Source organism: Aegilops tauschii, chromosome 1 (genome assembly GCF_002575655.3).
Source record: "Aegilops tauschii subsp. strangulata cultivar AL8/78 chromosome 1, Aet v6.0, whole genome shotgun sequence".
NCBI lineage: Eukaryota > Viridiplantae > Streptophyta > Magnoliopsida > Poales > Poaceae > Aegilops > Aegilops tauschii.
Genome location: NC_053035.3, coordinates 357,898,034 through 357,903,403, shown reverse-complemented (window position 1 = coordinate 357,903,403; position 5,370 = coordinate 357,898,034).

Genomic DNA, 5,370 nt, shown 5'->3' with positions numbered 1-5,370 from the left:
GCTCAAAACTTTGAGATACCACTTGCTGAATATTGTCCGATATGTTTGATTCCATCTGATGGGGAACCAAGAGAGCCTCGACCAAAGGAGTTCGAGGATTACCTCTGTACTTTAACTGTGGGAGAATATAGGGGTGTGTCGAGAGCCCGAGTTACTAGCTTCCATTTCCCTATTGTGCACTACTTTGGTTTATTTATAGGAACATATTTGACTGTCGGGGAGGAAGGTGGCATGCTCAGTGCCCCTGACCTCGCCATTTTATGTCGTGCACTTCACGGCGATAACACTTATAGTTTGGGACCTATCATTGCATGCCGCTTGCACACTAACAGGACTAGGGGTAAGATTTATGGTGGTATTTACGTTACTCGCCTTGTGAGATGCTTCGAGGTTGATATACGCCATAATGATCATTTGCTGCCTAGGATTTACTTAGACCACCAATCCATGATAGATCATCACTTTATTGGTAACCATGAGCCTCCTCACCACATTTGTTATAATTTGGTATTTAGTGAGTATACTCATGAGATTATTTCGTTGTCTTCACCTTCTTTGTTTGACTCTCATGCCAGGCACAGATACACCATCATGCTGCCGGATATCATTGCTTACAAGAACGAGTTGGCTGCGGCGGAGAATGAGGCCTAGCCTTGGGATGCTCGAGTGCTGCAACCCAGCCACTTTCCTACCGGACCTGATGGATACTACGGATGGTGATTACCAAGTTAGGCCAAAAGCCTAAGCTTGGGGAAGTACATTTTCTCACTGATATTGCATTCACGTTCACACATTCATTCCAATTGTTGGTGTTCATCCTTTTTCATTGTGTAATCCATGCTTAGATTTATTTTACCTTTCTTTTGTGTGTTTGAAAAACTTTGAAAATCCAAAAAAAATTCTCGCTTCTTTTTGGTTTTTCTTTCTTGTTTAGTTAGTTCGTATTATTAAAAGAAAACCCAAATAGATTTCCAGTTTCTTCTTTTGCTCTTTTTTGGGAGTTCTCCCATGTAAATAGTTTTTCTATCTTTTCGTCTTTCTTCTTTAGTTTGCTTTCCTCAGAAAAACTAAAAACTACAAAAATATTTCAGTGTGTTTCTCTGAATTTCTTTTCTTTTTGTTGATTCGTAGTAAGGAGAAGACCACGATGAAATTGTTGAGTGGATCCCATATACTCTGTTGTGACTCTAACGAAGAGCCATTATTACCCTGTCTTCTCCTTTGAATAAATTGTTTGCGGATTCCAGCTTAGTCAACGACACTGTTGCACTATTATTCACATCATCTAGTACTGCAAGCGAAAGGCAATAATGATGATGATTTATGAAGTGATTGCACTGAAGGAAAGCTTGTATGAACTCTTCTTGTTTTTGTTTTTGTAAATATGTTTAACTCAGTACCCATGATTCAGCTTATATATGAGTAAACATGTTTGTGATGACAATTAGAGATTATAGTTGCTCATGCCATGCTTAAGTAGCTAGGAGTGGATAATGGTTTATCTTGAATGTCAACATGCATTAAAATGGTTATGATGTAGTATGTTAGTATGGTATCCTCCTCTGAATGTTTCAAGTGGCTTGACTTGACACATGTAGTTGATTCAATACCAATGCAGCCTTCACGATATTTAGGTTCAGGGTGTCTATATCCTACTCATGCTAGTATTCAATATTAATTATTCACAATGCATAATTATGACCATTGTCTCTCTCTAGTTGCTCGCTTCTCGATCTATTTTCTAGCCTTCGCGTGTACTAACCGGGAATATTGCTTGTGCATCCAAAATCCTTAAACCAAAGTTGTTCCAAATGAGTCCACTATATCTACCTATATGCAGTATTACTCTGTCATTCCAAGTAAATTTGCATGTGCCACCTCTAATCATTCAAATAATCATCTATTTTGTGTGCCCGTACCGCTCATGGAGCGATGGGGGGTGCAGTCAGTATCTCCCATGCTAAATGGGTTATTCTTGTAAGTGCATCTAGTGCCCCTTAGTGATTTTGGTGTATTCAAGACTTATAGGTTAAGGGACTAATGTGTTTATGAGTGTACACAGGTCTATAATTCTATGAGGAGTTTGATATTTACAGAGAAAGTCGACCCCTAAAAATGAAGTTCTTCGACTGAAGACTTTGTATTTCTGAAGACTTTCTGAAGACTTTGAAAGTGAAGAAATTGGTGTGACCTTGAAGACTTGGAATTCATTCGAGGAACATGAAGCGTGAAGACTTTTGTTTTCGTAGTTTCATTTTCTCTTTCTTGAGTCATAGGAAACACCGTACTGTTAAAGGGGGTCGAGGAAATACTAAGGAAAAATTTCCATGTGATGCTCAACTCAAAATCCTACACCTACCAATCCCTTCGAGTGAAGCCATTGGAAATCTCATACAGTTCAGTCAATTTCTTCAGTGACAGAGATGAAGTTCTTCTGGTCTCTGAGGAATTTGTTCTGACTGAGGAGTTAAGAATTCGCCAGTGCGGATTGCCTACACAGTGAGGAACATGATATCCCTGAGGAATTTGATACTCAAATTTCCGACCGTTGCTGTGTTGTGCGCGAGCTGTTCCAAAATATCTACCCACCTAACGGTCATATCATTGAAGGGCATTTATGTCTTATCATGTCGGGCTGCTCCCTAGGCTATAAATAGCCACCCCCTACAACCACTAGCTGGTTGGCTGCTCCGAGAGAAACTGACACTTGTCATTTGAGAGCATCCCATCCTCCGAGGACTTTGAGCGAAAATCATCGAGTGAGGAAAACCCAAACCCAAACACCTACAAACCCAAAGTGATTGAGCATCACTGAAGAGATTGATCCTGCGTGGATCCAACGCTTGTTACCTTTGAAGACTGTGCTTCTTCCAGACGGTTAGGCGTCATGGTCTAGAGCATCCAAGAGGAATTGTGGATCGTTGAGTGACCGAGTTTGTGAAGGTTCAGAAGTCACTTGAAGACTTACCACGAGTGATTGGGCGAGGTCTGTGTGACCTTAGCTCAAGGAGAATACGGTGAGGACTGTGTGTCTGGGACTGTGTGTCCTCAGGTTTAATTACCTAGCCGCTCCAACCAGATGTACAACTGAGACAGCAGTTGGAACTGGTCTACCAAATCATTGTCTGCACCGAGCTTACTGGTTCTATTTCCTCAACTCTTTCATTTCCTCTTAACTGTGTTGCTCACTTGTTCATATTTGTTTGAAGACCTTGACTTAAGACTTTTTAAATTTCCTCAGTTCAATTTCTTCAGTCTGTATGTCTTCATCCTGTGTTATCCTATGATTACGCTTTCTGTACTCTGTGCTTGTCTTCATTTCATCATGATGACCATGCTTGTGTTCTGTTATGTTTACTTTTGAGTACTTATTCCGCTGCTAGTAGTTCTTCGCTAAGGAATTTCCTCACCCGCAAATTCCTGTGAAGAATTCATAAAAATCGCCTATTCACCCCCCCTCTAGTTGATATAACGCACTTTCAATTGGTATCAGAGCAAGGTACTCCCTTGTTCTGTGTGATTTTGGTTTAACCGCCTGGAGTTTTAGTTATGTCAACCGCAGGTATGATCAAGGTCTCTGCTGGGTGTCCTACCTTCGATGGGATGGACTACCCCTACTGGAAGAATAAGATGCGAACGCATCTTGAGGCAATTGATAACGATCTCTGGTATGTTGTGGAAAATGGTGTTCCCTCAGTCACACCTTCACTGAATGCTGCTGATGTAAAGAGATTCAAGCAACTCGATTCTCAAGCGAAGAATATCATATGTGGCCATCTAAGCAAAGGACAGTATGGAAGAGTGAGTGCTTTGGAAACTGCTAAGCTTATCTGGGATAGGCTGTCCAAAGTAAATGAAGGAGTCTCAACTCAACGTGACTCTCGTGTTGACGTTCTTCGCAATCTCTTCAACCGCTTCAAGAGACTCGACAATGAAAATGTTCAACAAACCTTCGATCGCCTCACTGACATCTCAAATGAGCTTCAAGCACTTGCTGCCACTGACATCACCGACCATGAGGTGGTGAAGAAATTGCTGAGATCGCTTGATTCCTCATTTGATACTCTGGCACTGATGATACAAGAGCGTGCTGACTACAAGTCACTTGATCCTGCTGATATCCTCGAGAGGCTAAATACTCATGAGTTCCAGCTTGCTGAAAAGAGATATCTCTATGGTTCGAGCTATGGCAGATCACGTGCACTAAAGGCCAAGGCAGTTTCTGAGTCTGAAGATGAAGATTCTGGTAGCAGCCTTGGTGATCCTGAAGAACTGAGCCATGAGCTAGCACTGCTCGTGAAGAAATTCCAGAAGTTCTCAAGACGTGGTCGCTTTGGAAAACCCTCAAGGAGCAATGATTCCTCATCCAGTGACTACAAGAAGAGGCTTTGCCACAAATGCAAGAAACTTGGTCACTACATTCAAGATTGTCCTCAATGGGAAAAGGAATCAAAGAAGAAGAAATACAAGGATTACAGTTCTGATGATGCGAAGAAGAAGAAGAAATCTTCAAAGTCTTCATCATCAAAATCCTCAAAATCTTCATCCCACAAGAAGAGCAGCTCCAAGAAGGCTCGAGCATTCATTGGCAAGGAAATGGACTCTGAGGCTGAATCTGAGGAACATGAGGAAGAGGAGGCATCTGAGGAGTCCGAGTCTGGTGTGGCGAGCCTAGCCCTTTCTACTGCATTCATCAGCAAGTCTATCTTCAACTCTGAAGAAAATGACCTCACCAACAAGGCTAATGAAGGCAATGATGACTACGCTCCCACCTATTGCTTCATGGCAAAGGGTGCCAAGGTACTCGAATATACCTCCTCTGAATCAAGTGAGAATGAATCTGATGAAAACCTCAAGCCCAGCTACTCTAAACTTGCTAAGATTGCTGTGAAACAACAAAAGGCTTTTGAAAAGGTTCAAAATATGCTAGACAAAAGTGATGATATGTTTGGTGAAGAAATGGATCGCACTAAAACTTTGACTGAAAATCTTCAGAGACTTCATTCTAGGTTTGACAACCTTCAAGGTCATCATAACACTCTCTTATCTGATCATGAGAAGCTTTCTTATGAATTTCTTCAAAGAAAGCAAGATCTTGAAAAGCTAAGAGTGAGTTATGAAGATCTTCAGAAGGAGCGCGATTCATTACTTGCTCAACAAATCAGCGCTGCCCAGGAAGAATTTGTTCCTCCATGTTTGAAATACATTGAACATGAATCTGCTAATTCATCACCTGAATGTTCAAATGCTTCTAATGTTACAAATTCTTCACCTACCTCTGCTATCACTAATTCCTCATCTGAGGACATTGCTAGCATCACTGATAATGCAGGGCTGAAGGAATTGTATATGACAGGCATGTACAAAAGC